Genomic DNA, 17,116 nt, shown 5'->3' with positions numbered 1-17,116 from the left:
AAGATCCTGTCATGAGGAGAAAACCCACACGGTTTGAAAGAAACCCAGGCAGGATGCCTTTGCCTGCATTTGCGGGAGTGGGGAGCGGGTGGAGGGGTGGGGGTGGTTAGACTCTCCCTGGGTCTCACCCGTGGCCTGGCATTATGGGGATGGGATGTCCTTTGGGTGTCAATGATTGAGCAGGAAGAAATGGGCCTGAGCTACAGCAAGAGGGGTTGAAGTTAGATTGGTGAGGGACACTTGGTCTGGTCCGCGACATGGAGTGGGATGGGCTCATCTCCTTCATGGAAACCATCCAGGGATGCTGGGTCATGCAGCATGGCTCAAGTGCACGTTCATGCCCCTGCCTCAGATGCTAGAGCTGCGCCTAACCCACTGCTGTGTGCTCCATGCCTAGGGCAACCCCCAGCGCAAGACTTATCAATTAAGGAAATAAACCTTTACTACCCTCCTGGGTTCTGAAAACCCCCAAAACTCTTAAAACAGGGCCTTTCCTATTTTAAGGTACAGAACTGGCTGTAAAGCATAGTCCTAAGAAGCAAGGAATCAGATGCAGAGGCCTTACCTGTCACTCCCCAGTCTCCCTTCTGGCCAGCTGGTCCAGGGGCTCCCTTGGGGCCTGCCAGCCCCGGGCTCCCCTGTTCTCCCTTCACACCCACAGGGCCTGGAAGGACAGACACTGCCCTGGTCAGGTGCCCTGCTTTGCCTTCCCAAGAGAGACCCAAGGGCCTTGCTGTTTAATAAATGAGTTACCCTTAACTGCCAGACCTCCCCCATGGCTGGGCTATCTGAATTTCAGCCCATCTGTGGTCCATACAGGGGCTGCACTGATCTCTCAACTCTTAAGTAAATGCTGTTGAGAATAGGCAGGCTGAAATAGCTGGTGGTATTCCACAGATTGTTCATCCTTCTGGAATTACATAGTTATGTGGAAGTTCTAGCCATGCTGGGAGAATTTGCTGGAATGTTTCTAAGCCTCGATGTGTCCTTTAGTGAACTGAAATAGTAACAGAGGCCAGGTACAGTGGCTTCCTCCTGTAATCCCAATGCTTTGGGAGGCCAAGGGGGGAGGATCACTTGAGCCCGGGAGGCCAAGTCTGCAGTGAGCTATCCTGGCACCACTGCACTCGGGCCTGGGTGACACAGAGACTTTGTCTCTAAAAAAATTGAAAAAAAAATAAAACAAAACACAAAATGGTAATAGAATATCTAGCTTATGAGGAAGAAAAGTTGCTCAAGAAATGTGTCTGAAAAATCTCACTTTTGCACTCACAGGGGCAGGGCTGTTGAGAGGCCTAGAAACACCCTGCAGCTGGTGCCAGCTCAGTACCCAACTGAAGCACAGGCTCTGGAGGTGAGGCTAAGAATAAGAAAGCCCAGCAACAGGCAGTGGGAGGCAGACAGGAGAGGCTTGGGCACCAAGAAGAAGAGGCAAATGGGCCACAGCTGAGGTGGGGAAGCAGCAGCCGTGGATGGAGCAGAATGGGCACAGCTCCATGGCAGCTGCACAGCCTGGAGCCTCCGCCTGCACCCCCAGCTCTCCTGACATTTTTCCCCTTTGCCATCCTCAGCCCCTGCCCCACACTCTACACCCCTCAGGATGCTGAGTTCCTGTTGTTCCCAGGTTTTGCAGCAGAGAAATCTGAGGCTTGAGTGACAGAGCCCTGGAGTCTTAACCTCCACTTTGGGAGAAGGTCACAGCTGTGCATTCAAAGTCAACAAGACCTGCTCTCTGAGCGGGCAGGCCTTCCCCTTCATCACTCCGAGGGATGAAAATGCAGCCAGCCCTTTACCTGGAACTCCTGATTCTCCTTTTCTTCCTTGCTGTCCTTGAAGTCATAAGATCAAAACAAAAAAGGGGGGGAGGAGATAATAAAACTTAGATATTAGACATTTTTAACCTTAGACAACCTCTACCTTTTGTCTGATTAATGCAGATGGAAAGGTACATTGGTTCTCCACGATTGTTTAAAGCCTCTTCAGCAGATCGTAAAAAGAGACAGTCTGCAGATGGATGAAAACAGGTGTGTTGGGAATGAAACAGCAAAGTACTGGATGAAAGCCTGGATTAGGCAGACCCCGGATGCACCGCTAGCCTTCCCTGCCCATCAGTAACCTGACCTGGCATCTAAATCCAATCCCATTCCCTGCTGTTGCATTTGTATTGGAAGAGAACTGGGAGATATTTGGTAAATAAAGTTATCTTTATTGCCAAGACTGTGAAGGGGGCTCAGTGGGCACCAGGAACTTCAGGGGTCCTCACCCATAGTAGATGCTCTACAAGTATTTGTTGGTTTATTTCATTGTGGCCTCCAGTGGCTAAAGATTTATGTGGCTAAAGGGTCTGATGTCCAGAAAATGGAAAAATAATAACTACAATCATTGCTGATGATCCTACTATAGTTAATGTTAAAGATCCCCCTTTATTCCTTCTTTCCATCCATTCATCCTTTTTTTCAGTAAACTTTCATGGAAGACTCACTGTCCGCAGCACCCTGCTGGGTCACTGTGAGATAATAGTTTGTTCATTTAGCAAGATCATGTCCTCTTGGTTTTAAGTGCCAATATTTATTTTATTTCAGAGAAATAGGACTCCTCAAGGCAGTTACACAAACTTGGGAAAATGCAAGCTCATTATTGACTATCAATAACAGTTACTGGAGGGTAACAAGGGGAACACCAACAGCGAGTCATAAGTATCTGTGCCCCCGGCCAAGCAGGGAGCTCAGTCCTCCTTGCAGTGGCCTCAGGGAAGTTTCTGCCTGCCCTGCCCTGCCACTCACTTCAATCCCTGGATTTCCCAAGCACCTGCAGTGTGCTGGTCAGTGGAGGGAGAGGCAAGGGGCTGGCAGACCTCTTCAGGGCCCCTTCTTGGAATAATGAGCAAGAGAAGTTGTGACTCCAGGGGCATTTCAGATCCCACCCCCAGGCTTGGCGCTGCCTGGGGCGGAGGGCCAGAGAGCCAAGGGGCTGGGAGCTGCCGCTGCAGACCCGGGCAACAAGAGAAGCAGGAAGCACCAGAAGATTCTGAGAGGGCAGCTACTTCTGTTCCTCGTGTTAGGGAAAGGGACAGAACTGAGGTTGGGATAGGTTTTTGTAAGAGCTGGAGGTGCGTTAGAGGTCAGCCCCTGGCAGACAGGCCCCAGCTTACACAGGGCCATTTGTGCACACACCTGTCCTCTGAATAGAATGCCTCACCCCTTTGGTTCACCTGGAGAACTCACATTTAGCTTGTAAACTCTGCAAAGATGTCAGATGTCACCACCTGTGAAGCCTTCCCTCCCTCTCCCATGACATGATATCCTTTCTCCCAAGGTGGTAAAGCAAAGTGGTTCCAAAGTCTGACAGCCCGGACTTGAGTCCATTTCTGTCTTATACCAACTTTGTGACCTTGAGCCAGGTATCCCTGCTCTGAGCCTCAGTTTCCTTCTCTGAGTCTCCTTGTTGCCTTCTGAGGCATTTGTGAGGCTGAAATGAAATCGTGTGTGTCAAGTGCTGAGACCAGTGCCTGGCCAGTGCTGAATAAATGATGTCACAGGACCCACAGTGTCCTGTGTCCCCTCCAGGTGGGGAGCACCTCAGGCACTGAGGTTGAGTCCACACATGAGCACCAGGATTGCTGCACAGCTAGCACCCAGCAAATGTCTGCTACTGACCTGAAGGACTTAGCTGAGATTGCCCAGGAGAAGTGACAGATGTTTCCCTTCTTCTTACCTGCATCTGAACAGCATATGTCAAGATGGGTTGGGCAAAAGATCACATTCTATATGTCTATGATGGTGATGAAGTAGGAAACAGTCCACATCCAGGGAGGTTACAGTGTTGTGGGGTCCCTGAACCCTGCCTCTAGGGACACGCTCTGGATGTGGACTGGTTCCTGCTTCATCACCATCATAGACATAGATGGTGGTCTTTCTCCCCACCAATCTTGACATACACTGTTCACATGCAGGTAAGCAGAAGGGGCCTCAAAACACTGTGACCTCCCTTTATTGTGACCACCAAAAGAGATGCACCCTCCAACTGTCCCCTAAAGCTCTGAACAGCAAATGCCCTCCAAAGACAGGAATCATAGGAAAGCCCCTGTTCACCAAGTCCATGGCCCCAAGCCTGACCCTCCCTCTTCATTTCTCACATTCTCCCTTCCTAGCTCCTCACCTCCAGGGGACTCAGCATTTTCTGCTGCCTGCATCGTGCCAGGCACTGTGCCAGGGGATTTACATCCATTACCTTGTTTGATCTTTCAGCCACTCACCAGGGCAGTGTGATTTCCCTCCTTTACAGAGGAGAAAGTACACACTCAGAGATGCTAGGTGAGTTATTCAAGGTCATATAGGAGTGAATGGGGGAAGTCGGGGCTGTCACCCAGGCCCAGCCTCCCAGTGTTCCCTGAAGGCACCTTTGTTCCACTAGTACTAGGCTCACTCCTCTCTGGAGTTTCGCTTGGTCTATGCACTTGGTTCCCAAGACACCTCCAGCCTCCCTGAGGCCACTTCTTCCCCCTAAAAGAGGAGTAGTCAAACTAGAGTATACATCAGAATCATCTGGGTGCATCTTGTTAGTAAACAACTTGCTAGGTCCCACCACAGTCACTGATTTAGTGGGACTGGAGTGGGAATCCAAGAATCCACAGTACTAACAAGTTCCCAGGTGATGCTAATTCTGCAAGTCTCAGGACCACATTTTGAGTAGCACTGCCCTAAACAACTCTCACTCATTCTTGAGGGACCAGCTCACAGCCCACTTCCTACAAGCAGCCTTCCTTGTCTCCATAGGAGCTCACAGCCCCTCTCGTGTCTGAACCCTCCCAGACCCGAAGTTTATATGGCAGAGGTTGGACCTTGATGAAATGCCTTCTGATATGTATTTAATGGGTGTTGGAAATTACAATTGAGGTTTGTGTGATTTCTCTCCAAGCCTCGCTGGACTCTAAGAGAACACTGGCTGAGTGGTTGTTCATGGACTAATCGATGGAGGAACTAGTAATTACCTCACTATAAATCAGGGCAGCAAGCTGATAGGATCAGTTCCTGCAGAGTAGAGGGAGAAATGGCTAAAAAATAGGTTCTAGAGCTGCATGTTGTAAAACTACACTGGAGAGCAAATAAGTGCTGGATTTTTCTCCTTAACCATAAGCAAACTGGCTTTCCTCCAGTATCACAGGCTTATCAAGCTGAGAGGGCTCCAAATACTTACTTGCAAAGTTTTTACAGAAATAATAGTCTCCCAAGAAACGTGTGTTAAGTTAGAAAACACAGGCCTTCCAGTTGTTTAGTGTTGAGCTGGTGTTCTGACTAAAGTCTTCAATTGTTCCTGCTCCCAGGGAAGCTGCCTATTTCAAACCCAGACTGCTGTGAAACTGTCAGGGACCTGGTGTTCTTCTACACTGCTTGCACACCACAGAAAAGGAAACAGGCTCAGCAAAGTCAAGCAGCTGAGCCTGTGGTCACCCAGCTAGTCAGGGGTAAGTTCAAGTTGAGGCTCAGATCTCCTCATTCTGAGTGAAATGGAGAAATTTCCAATACATTAAGAAAACTCTTTCTCTTTCTTTTCTTTTTTGTTCTTTCTTTTTCTTTCTTTTTCTCTCTCTTTCCCTTTCTTTTCTTTCTCTCCTCTTCTTCCTTCCTTCCTTCCTCCCTCCCTCCCTTCCTCTCTCTCTTTTCTTTCTGACAGGGTCTCACTCTGTTGCTCAGGCTGGAGTGCAGTGGTGCAATCATAGCTCATTTCAGCCTCAAATTCTTTGGCTCAAGTGATCCTCCTCCTCCTCCTTCAGCCTCCTGAGTAGCTGAGACTACAGGTACATGCCACCATGCACAGTTAATTTTTTTATGTTTTATAGAGAGGGGGCCATTGCTGTCTTGCCCAGTCTGGGGAAACTTTCCTAAATACCATGCCAACTTGGAGGCTAGGTGCAACCTGGCAAATTTAGGATTGAACTAAATAACTGACAAATCAACCTTGTGGTAAGAAGTGAGATGAAGGATAAGGGACTCAAAATTGGGGTATGTGTACACTTCTGCAGAGCTAAGAAACTTAGAGAAAAATGAGGAAGAGTTTTATAAATGACAATTTAGTGATTTGACTTAGTAGAATTTAATAAATTATTGGACTATCTCAATACTTAGATATGAAGAATGGAATTAACTGAGAAATTATATTCATGATATAGGGCTCAACTGCTATTATGGATGATCTTTTTGGCTTATCTTTAAAGTAAAACATCTTCAAATACAGATGAGAAAATGGATTTTGAGTTATTTGCACTTCAGTTTTGCCCCAAGAGGAAAATAAAAGGGCATGGAAAATTCACATTGTTATAGTTTAGACATAAAGGCCATTGAGATAAAGAATTTCCAATCAGATTGATGTTTTGGAGTTTCAATGTTTTGGCTGCTTCTAACGTTATTTCATGAGGTGTAAACAGTAAAAAGAGAAATGTCATGATTACAAGCTGAAGTGGAGTCCTTCCTTATTTCTAAACAAGCGTTATTTCAAAATAGCTAAAATTTCTTTCTTTCTTCTTTCTTTCTGACAGGGTCTCACTCTGTTGCTCAGGCCGGAGTGCAGTGGTGCAATCATAGCTCATTGCAGCCTCAAATTCTTTGGCTCAAGTGATCCTCCTCTTCCTCCTCCTCCTTCAGCCTCCTGAGTAGCTGAGACTACAGGTACATACCACCATGCACAGCTAATTTTTTTATGTTTTGTAGAGACGGGGCCATTGCTGTCTTGCCCATCTGGGGAAACTTTCCTAAATACCATGCCAACTTGGAGGCTAGGTGCAAGCTGCTACCTTCTGCTCCAATCCTTTCTGAACTGGGATGAAGGGAGGAGGTGTCACTCATCAGCACACCCTGATGGTGGGGCTGGGGAGGGAGACCTCATGATAGACTGTACTAATAAGACCCCAAGCTTTGTCTTGTATGGGCCTAGATTTGAACCTGGCTGCATCTCTTAATGGCTGTTTGACCGTAAAGTTGCGCTACGAAGAGTGCTTGTCCCACTGGGTGTCAAGAAGATGCTCATTAGCAGGAGCTGCTTTTGTTCTGCAAATCCTCCCAGGATGCAAAGGGCTGGGCAGGATTCCCTACCCTCAGACTGTGGAAGACACAGGCTTGGGGCTTGGGGAGTGAGCACAATGCTCCTGTGGGTAAAATCATGTTTTACCTCCAATACTCTTGGTTAGTCAAGAACCGTTAGTCTGGCAGTGGGGGTGGGGGCAGAGGGTGACTACCATTTACAACCGAGATGAAAGCAGTCATCTCCATGAAACCACACAGAAGGTTCAGGGGCAAGAGAGCATCAGGCCTCACAGTCACATGGGGACCACAGGAGATGGAATTATAAGATCAGAATGGGCAGTGAACAAGTCGGGAATGTCTGACGACTATACCCAGATGGAACCTTTCCCATGGTGAGACCCTGCTGGTGGCCTTCAGGTGGCATCCACATGGGATCAGGTAGCAGGGAACCTCCCAAACCAACACACCATCCATAAAAAACACAATTGCTCTGGGGCTGGACAGATTACAAGGACAGAGAGGGTGTAAAAGCTGCTCTTGCCATGGCTCCCGACAGCTTTCAAAAAAAACCCAAAAGCTCAGGCCCTTAGTCCAAGGTTTGCCAGGAGGTGGTGATGAATGAATCAATCAATTGATTAGAACTGTGGAGGACCAGGTCCCAGTGTGGGTCTCTAGCACAGCGCGGGGGTGAGGGCATCCCGGTTGTCTGACACAAGCATGACCTTCTTCTCAGGCAGAGGACAGGGGTGGAGACAGACTGTCTACAGATGTCCTTGGCAGACATGCAGCTTTACGTCACAACCCTGCCCTCCCCATAGCCCCTCCTGCCTGCTCCTGGCTTTCCAATGTGTGCAACAGTTCTCCATAGAAATACCCAATCAGAGTGTGCCCACACCATCTGGCAACAGTCTCTCTGTTCACTGCACCACCCTGCACGTCTGAGGGCAGGAAGGCAGGAATTGGTCTTATGCATTGTGACAGTGGTCTGGACTTTCTAGACCAAGTGAGCACACTGCAACTGGACCAAACTGGCTTATAAAGTAGACTATATTGGTACAATGGTTTACGACCTAGACTAAATAGACATGATGGTATATAACATATACTCGGTTGGCATTATGGTATAAACTAGTCTTTGTGAGTTTGGCTAGTGTGGGTCAGTGCTCCCAGGCTGCCCCCCTAGGAAAATGTGGAAGAAGAGTTTTCTGGACCCTCCAGCCTGAATCCAGACTCCTGGACCCCCTCCTGGGGGTCCCAATGAAGGGTCAGCAGGAGAGAGCAGAAACATACAGCTGGGAGGCAGACCAGCGAGATGGTATGGGCCAGGTGCTTTGCTCGCCTCCCTGATGCTGGAGGTTTGGTCATGGCATTCAAGGCCTTTCATGAGCCCTGAGAAGAGAAAGAACAGCCCTAGGCACTTGGGCTTAAGAGGTCCTGGCAGGGGCAACTGCCCTCCATAACCAGGAACCTCAGAGGCCAAGGCACAGAAGACCCTCTGCCTCCTCCATGGGCCTAACAGGAGGCAGTTTTTCTCCCCATCCATCCTGCCACCCAGCAAGCCCACCTACTCACCCAGCACACCCTCTGTTACCTGGGTGTCCCCTTTGTTTCCTTTCAGGCCCATGGCTCCTGGACTCCCAGGGCTCCCTGGACATCCTGGACAACAAACACCACAGAAGGAATAAGGGCTGGACTAGGCAGGTTTTCACACATCACTCCCTGTGCCCACCATGGGACCCAGGACCTCACCTGTTAGCCCAGGGGACCCAGCACTGCCAGGCTCGCCGTTGGCACCTGGGTGTCCCACTGCACCAGGAGGGCTTGGAACACCCTGCAGTCCAGGTTGTCCTGAAAGGAAAGTAGTGACTGCCAGGCTGTGGTGGTTGGCAGAGGGCCTGGCTACCCCCGCCCCTGGTGCTTCTCTTCTCAGCAGTGAGACATGTACCTCTTCACACCTTACAGTCCTCTTGGCAGCTTTAACGCCTCTCTTTAGAAGCCATGAGCTAGCCCTCTTAGTAGGAGGAAAATTATTCTCAGCAACTTACTAATCTTTTCCATCTGCAAGGTCTGGGACTTATGGACTTACTAGGAGCTCTGGGTGTGACTGTCTAACTCCGCGCCATGGGTGGCAAAGTGGGGTGAAGTCTAGAGAGAAACATCAGTGAGGCCTGTCCCCCACTGGCTGCTCTGTTCCTCTTAGCCAGGGCCAGGTTTTAAAGAAATCCCAGGTGCTCTGGGTGAACACTACAATGAAGCAAAAGATGGTGGAGTCAGGTCCCCAACTTAACTCTGCCAGGAACAGTGGTAGCTGGGATGCCGCCCAGATTCCTGTAGCTCTTACTTTGATCTCCTTTAGCTCCAGGAAAACCAGCCAAACCTAAGATGAAAAAGAACTTTTAGGAATTTGTTTTCCCTTTGGCTCGGCCAGCCAGAAAATAACAGGAAATACCTAGACGTCAGTGGATGTGACCACACGCCCTCTTACCTGGTGGACCTGGCCTCCCGGAGTCACCTTTACTCCCCTGGGCTCCAGGAGGCCCCATGACCCCTGTGTCTCCTTTCATGCCCCTGTCCCCTTTGCTTCCTGAAAAACCAAAAAGTCTCAGTCAGGTGTGGGAGGAACTCCGATCAGGCCACCACGTCTTCCTCTGACACTCCCATTCCAGTGAAATCCCAAACCCTAAACTCCTTGAGCTCCTACTTGGTGCCCATGAGTTGGAGATATGACCGCTGACCTCAAGGAGTGCACCACTTTGCCCCAGAGCCAAAAAAGAAACTCATGAAAATTTGGTGAGGTGACTTCGTATGGCTGACAGTCAACAGAAAGCCCTCGTCCCCTTGGGAGGGACAATAGCCCAGGCTCAACCAGCACTGTCTGGCTTGTTTTAGTGTCTGCATTTTGGCAATTATTTGAATTCACTTCAAAAATTGAAACCTGAGTATTCCAAAAAGCAGATCCCAAATGCTGAGAGTAGCAACTTGGAGGCATCAATAGAGAGAAAAACACTGCAGCAGCTCATGTTCCTGCCAGCACTTCAGACATGGGCTTTCCTGGTACCCAAGATTTCAAATTTTCCACTTATCATCAGAATTCAGAGCTCATCCTAGCCTGTCCCCTTCTGAGTCCTCTGGTTCCCTCCTCTCTTGCTGGTGCCTGGTGCATATCAGTTGACAGAGGCTCCTCACTGCAGTAGGGCTCTGCGACTCCTTTGGTTTAGGGGTGGACTGCCTGGACCTTGCCAGCCACGCAATGCAGGGTACTACCGGTAGGCTGCCGAAGTCCCACCATCAGCTGGGTGTCTGTGCTCAACTCCACTCCCCTGGGGGTGGGGAGAGTGGGGCAAAGGTCTAAAGAGGAATGTCTCACCTTGACACAACCTTTTAAGCTTTCAAAAAGGCTTATTGGGAGGCAATTTTGTTAAAAGGCATTTATTGCTCCATTCTATGATTTTGGTAATTCTGAAGCTGGGGAGGACTCAGCCGTGACACCAACCTTCTCTCCAGTGACTGAGAAAAGGGGAGAGAGAGCTCTGAAGAGGTGAGGAAGAAGGGAGAGCCCTGGGTCTTGGCATTGAGTGCTGTCAATTCACAAGCTGTGAGGCTCATGAATCAGACCCCTTGAGATGGCTGAATACTTGAAGTGTGGCTGCTCCTTGAGGAAGACAAAGCAATCCTAAAGAACTTGGTTATGGCTGAGCCATCCTATAACAGCTGGAGGTGCAAAAAGCTGAGAAGGCTGTTCTTGGCCATTCAGAGTGCCCACTCTGGAGAAGGGGCCAATGGCACCTGTTAGAAGGCACTGAGAGTTTCCCTGGAGGAATCTGTTGGTGCCTTTTTTTTTGCTGTGGGCCAGGACCATCAAGTTACAGCATTGCTGGGCCACATGAGGTTTCTTCAGAATGGTCTGGGCCTGCATCTGTGTTGCTATAACTTCCACTCCCCAGCAAAGGGGATGGCTTTGGGAGGAGGGCAGTATCACCTCAGTCAGAGGACCACACTCTGGCTCTAGCCAAGGAAGCACAGCTGCCTCTGACTTCAGAACTTTCCAACTGTAGCTAAGTAGTAGAGTGAGGAAAATAGGCTTATCCCCTGGGATTTCAAGTTGGTGGCTTATTTGTCTACTAGCAGGAAGACAATAGGTAAAATCTCAGCACTACTGAGGTCAGGTCTCCCTTGGTTTGCACAGCCCAGCTGCTGGCAGTGGACTGAGCAAGCCATGGGTAAGAGAGATCTCATGATCTTGGGAGAGGAGATTTGGGAAGAGAAGGGGTGGGTCAGAGTCCTGATTTTTGAAGAACTCAAACTGCTGCCTTTCCCTTCACCGACCACAGTGTTTCCAGGCCTGAGTCTGGGTGTGGATTCTATGCTTGCCTTTGTGACAGTGTGGTTGGGAAGTGGCATAACTCAGACTCAGTGGGCAAAGACCTGGCTGTGGCCCCTTCTCTGGGGCTGGTGGGACCACCTTGAGAAAGTCTGGGTCTCCCTTTCCCATCTATAGAGAGAACTGTGTTGTTCCAGCTTTGGAAGGATCCTCAGCCACTCTCCCTCAGACTTGCCCCAAAGCCCCACCTCTCCCCCACTGCCACTTCCCCTCCCTCCCTGTGCCCTGGAGTGTGAGGGCCCCACTCCCGATGCCATACCGGCCCCCAGGGGTGTCTCTGCTCCCCTCTGATGGCACACCTTTGCCTTCCTCCTCGTCCTCCTCACTGCTTTCCACCTCCTCGCTGGACGATGAGTAGTCCATGGCCTTCTTGGGAGGCCGAGGGGCCTTGTCCAGGGTCCGCTCTTTCAGCAACACGAAGTCCTGCAGGGAGGAGTCACGTGAGGGGCAGGGAGGAGGTGGGCCTGGGTGGAGGCAAACAAAGGGTGCCGGGACACCCCAGCAGGGTGACAGGAGGGGCTCCCACAAGCAGGCCCATCTCACTAACCTCACCAATTGCTCGCTTATAGCTCTGGGAGGGGCCGCAGGGGAAGAAAGAGCCAGGAGAGAGGTTAGGAGAGAGGTTAGAAAAGGTTAGTACCATGAGAAGCACCAGTCCCTCCATCCCCACAGCCCTTCTCAGTAGATCAGCAGAGACCCCACCCCTGACACCCAGCTCCCTGGGGCTAAGCCCCAAACCAGGATGAGGCAGGCCATGCCTGCCGCCAGGCGACTCACTGTGGGCCAGCCTGGCTGTGGGCGGTGGTCATCGGGCTTGGCTTTATTCTCAGGGGAGAGCACTGGGGAGCTGTCCACTTTGGAGGAGGCTGGACAGCAGGGTGGAAGAAGAAGGTCACTGATGCCTGGACAAGGGATGGCCTCAAGCCCACACCTGGGCTGACCCCTTGGCCCTGAGCCCCAGCATTCAGCCCCAAGTTCCATACCCACGCAGGTCCTCCCTGTCCCTGTGGGTGTCCCAGTCCAAAGCTACCAAAGGCAGGGTCCATCCTGATAAGCCTCCAGGCCCAGAGCAGGTTGCCCAGCCCTGGCTCACATACCTCCCTCGCGGTTCCGCTCCAGTGAGCCAGCCTGGGGGAGGTGCCCGTGAGAGGCTGGAAGGGTGCTGTCCGAGCGTTCCCAGCCAGGGTCGCTCCTCCTGAGGTCGGGGTTACTGTTGGGGGAACAGAGTCCGGCTCAGGGAGGCAGGGTGCTCCCCTCTCTGGGGTGTGAGCTGCACTGCAGAGGGAGCCATCGCCAGGGAAGCAGGTGGCAGAAGTGAGAGGGGGGAGTGAGTCAGGGGACAACTCTATTACCCAGAGGCATTGGGCGGGCCAGGGGGCTGAGCAGGGGGCCCTGGAGGCTTTGGGGTGCCCCGCTCTGCCCGCCTTTGCAGATAGATTTGCCAGGCGGAGTTGCTGTGAGGTCTGTGAAGGGAACACGGGGTGCCAAGGGGGTGAAGGGGGGGCTGAGGTGATGGGTCTGGGGCTTGCCCACCCCTAGGCGGGTAGGCTGGTAAAGTCCCTGTGCCCCCCTACTCCCTAGGCTGCCCTCAGACCTCACCCAGGCATTGCCCTACCCAGGCATTACCTGGCATGGACTGCCTGGGCTGGCCGGGACCCTCCGGCCCCACTGGTGTTAAGGGCAGTGGCGATAGATGAGGTCCTCTGAGGCACCTGTGGAGAGAAGTCCACGTGCTGTGAGCTGGCGCTGCGACGGGCACCTCACAGACGTTTAAGCCTCACCTCTGAGAGGTGAGCTCCCCCACTTTGATGGATGAGAAAACTGAGGTTCAGGGGAGTTAGTGAATCCGTCCAGGGTTATGAAGCTGGGAGATGGTGGAGCTGATGTTCTAACTCGCAAAGTCTGCCCCTTAGCACCCCTGAAACAACCTGGGCATTTCTCCGTTCCCACGCTCCCCACGGGGATAGATGCCACCCCTCCATGTTGCCTCCTCAGCTGGATGGCTGACCCCGGCAGGGCAGCACCCTAGCTTTCTCTCACTTCCCGCCCTACACTCTTCCTCCATGTGGCCCGCCCCTTCACTGCCCTCCTTCTCCTCACGACTAGTTCTCTAATTTTCCCTGGGCCCGCAGGGCTGTCCTTACCTTGGGTGGGGCCTCGTTATCTGGGCGGACCCAGGCTGGGGGGTTCGGGCTGGGGCCAGGTCCTTCAGAGGTGGGGTCTGCATTCTGGCCGTTGACAGCTCCTCAGGCACTGGGCGTGGCAGTGGATGCGGGGATGGCAGGATCGGGGTCATGGGAGGCTAGGAAGGCAGCCAGGTTTCAGGTGGGCTGGTCCTGCAGGGACTGGGATCGGGGTACAGGTGCTGTATATGGCTTCAGTGGGACCCGGTGTGCCACCAGGCTCTGCAGGGACAGACCAGGGAGGGTGGGCTGCCTGCTCCATGGCACGTCCCCACCTGCAAATCGGGGTCTGGGGTGGGAAGGGACTTTAGTTGCCCCTTCCTCCATTGAAGGACAAGGGGTTCCTTGAGCCTGAGGACAGCTAAGTCAGGACAGACACAGGCAGCAAGAAGCAGGTGACTGTCTCTGTCCACAAAGCCTGTGCCTTGTAATCCTGGCTCAGGGCTGAACAGGTGTGTGTGTGTGTGTGTGTGTGTTTGTACCTGTGCTGTGAGCAAAGCTCCTTGTGTGTCTGCATTATGACAGGAGTGGGGAGAGACTCACCTTGTGCGGTCCCTCCTGGGGCTCTGCCGGCCTCTGCATAGGAGGAGCCTGGGAAAGGGGTCCTGGGAGCCTGGGGGAGGCCTGGGGGATGGGGTCTCAGGCCCCGTGCTGCCTGGCTTGCTCTTGGCCAAGGGAGAGTTCTGCTGCTTGTTCATTCTTGTTCTCTCTTCTACCTGTGATGTGAAGTGATGTCAAGCAGGCCAGCTCTTGCCTCCCTGTTCTCAAAACTGAGGGTCCCACCTGCCCTAACCACTTCCGCCCTATGCTCTGTGCTGTGTGCTCCTTTCCCCCGCTCGGTGCTGTGTGCTCCTTTCCCCCGCTCGGTGCTGTGTGCTCCTTTCCCCCGCTCGGTGCTGTGTGCTCCTTTCCCCCGCTCGGTGCTGTGTGCTCCTTTCCCCCGCTCGGTGCTGTGTGCTCCTTTCCCCTGCTCGGTGCTGTGTGCTCCTTTCCCCTGCTCGGTGCTGTGTGCTCCTTTCCCCTGCTCGGTGCCTGCTACTGTAAACAACTACTTGTTGTGGCTCTCCAGGCCTCAGGCAGTGGGACTGCAGTCTCAGGAGGCAAAGGAGGCAGTGAGTACCTCTCGGGCCCAGGCTGGTTTGTCAGCGGGATTCATGCCCCGACCATAATGGTACAGGGGCTTCCTGTCCCCAGGCAGGAGCTGCTGCTACTGTTTCTGAAGCTGCTGCTGCTGTTGCTGCTGCTGCAGGGACTTGAGGTAGGCATGCTCCACTGAAGCTGCCTCTGGAGATGCTCTGACTGCCGCTGCTCCTCCAGCTGCTTCTGCTTGTATTCCTGGGCCCAAGTGTAGGCAGAGAGGGCTCAGGAGGGTGTGGCCCTGGGAGTTAGAGCAGGCTTGCGCTCTCTTTTCTCCAACTGCCTAGAGAGGAGATGTATTCCCTTGATAACCTGGGTGAATCCCTTCCCTTGAAGTGTTCCCATCCCGTTCCAGCAAAGAAGCTCTGAAAAGCATCTTCCCAGAAAACGCTGAGGGACCCGTTACCAGCAGCAGGGCTTGTTCCTGGAGCAGCTGTTGCTGAAGGATCTCGAGCTGTTGCTGCTCCTCCTCTAGCCTGTGACGAATATATTCCTGGGGGGCGGTGTGTGGGGTGGGGGGCAGAGGGCAGGGAAGGAGGAAGAGGCAGAGGAGGGCAGCAGCAGCGAGTTGGAGAAGGAGGAAGGGATCCGCAGGAGGAGGATGAGGGGGTGCAGGGGAAGAGTAAGAGAGAGGTAGGGGAGGGGATGGCATGAGCCCCACGGGGGCCATGCGGCACAGATGGGGAAAAAGACGGCACAGGGAATGAGGGGGGATGAGGAAGCGGCCGGGGAGAGTCAGGGATGGGGTAAAGAGATGGGAATGAGGCAGGGAAGGAGGAGGGAGGGGGCCAGGGTTGGGGTTGAAGGGTGGGAGGAAATGGAGAGAAAGAGTGAAGCTAGAAAAGACAGGAGGAACCTGGGGGTAGGGGAGAGAAGGGGGAAGGGCACGGGGAGCTGGGGCGGCAGGCAGCAGGAGCGGGAGGGCGGGAGGGCAGGGATGTGGGTGCGGCGCTCTACCTGCTCGCGCTCGGCCTGCCGCCACTCCTCCTCCCGCCACAGAGCCTGCGTGTCCTCCAGCCGCCGCTGCTGCTCCTTCTCCTGCAGCTTCCGCTGCTCCCGCTTCCGCCGCTGTTGCTGTGGGGAGAGCCAGGTGGTGTTAAGAACCATACCGGACATCGTGTCAGCACTGCCCCTCCATGGACAGGGAGCGGAGCTCTCCTTGCTCACCACGGAGGGTGGTGAGAGAGACCGACTTCTGCTTGTTTCTGCAACTATACCCATCCCCACCCGAGGGCTCGCGGGGCTGGGCTCGGGTGAACAGCCGGTAGCTGTGATGAGAGAGGCTGTGAGACTGACTGCTGCCTGTGGGGTGGGCTTAGCTAGACAACACCTTCCACTCCCCACACCCCACCAAACAACAAACAAAAGCCGAACTCAAAACAAGCCTCCCCGGCACTCCTAGCCTAAAATCCACCTTTACCTGAAGTCCATATAGAGTGGGTCGTAGTGATAGCCTTTGGCCACAAGAGGGCACCAGGTGCCCGTGCACAGAAAGCACAGAAACGAAGGACCTGGCCCACTCCTTGACAAGCGCCGATGCCCAGGTGGTACTTTATTTTCACGGTATTTCTGTGGTGGCCTCCACAAAGTCTACCACCACCCCCACCACCCCCAACAAAAGCACAAGCCCTAAGGGGCCCTTACACTTGAGGGAACTTGTGCCTACTTCTGCAATGAAGTTGCCAGCACGCCTTCTCCAGGCAACACCTTGTTAGATAGGACTTTGTGGCTGGGTGCGGTGGCTCACGCCTGTAATCCCAGCACTTTGGGAGGCCAAGGCAGGTGGATCACCTGAGGTCGGGAGTTCGAGACCAGCCTAAGCAACATGCAGATACCCCGTCTCTACTGAAAAAATACAAAATTAGCCGGGCGTGGTGGCGCATTCCTGTAATCCCAGCTCCTCAGGAGGCTGAGGCAGGAGAATCACTTAAACCCGGGAGACGGAGATTTTGCAGTGAGCCTAGAGCACGCCATTGTACTTGCCAGCCTGGGCAACAAGAGCAAAACTCCATCTCAAAAAAAAAAAAAAAGGACTTTGCTACTATGCTATCTGAACGCTATATTTATTTTATTTTTTTAATTTTTTTGAGATGGAGTCTTGCTCTGTTCCCCAGGCTGGAGTGCAGTGGCGCGATCTCGGCTCACTACAACATCCACCTCCCGGGTTCAAGAGATTCTCCTGCCTCAGCCTCCTGAGTAGCTGGAACTACAGGCGTGTGCACCACCACGCCCGGCTAATTTTTTGTATTTTTAGTAAAGACGGGGTTTCACCATATTAGACAGGCTGGTCTCGAACTCCTGACCTCACGATCTGCCCTACCCCCACCCCCCTCGGCCTCCCAAAGTGCTGGGATTACAGGCGTGAGCCACCACGCCTGGCCTATATTTTCAAAACT

At 52.8% G+C, this 17,116-nt stretch overlaps 1 pseudogene; it reads right to left on the bottom strand.

Annotated features, from left to right (window-relative positions):
• Positions 1–1,562: 1,562 nt before the first annotated feature.
• Positions 1,563–15,390, bottom strand: LOC100460047 (misshapen-like kinase 1; annotated as a pseudogene).
• Between the last annotated feature and the right edge of the window lie 1,726 nt (positions 15,391–17,116).

This window comes from Pongo abelii, chromosome 19 (assembly GCF_028885655.2).
Source record: "Pongo abelii isolate AG06213 chromosome 19, NHGRI_mPonAbe1-v2.0_pri, whole genome shotgun sequence".
Classification (NCBI taxonomy): Eukaryota; Metazoa; Chordata; class Mammalia; order Primates; family Hominidae; genus Pongo; species Pongo abelii.
Note: the sequence above shows the minus strand (reverse complement) of the source record. Positions and strands in the feature narration are given on the sequence as shown.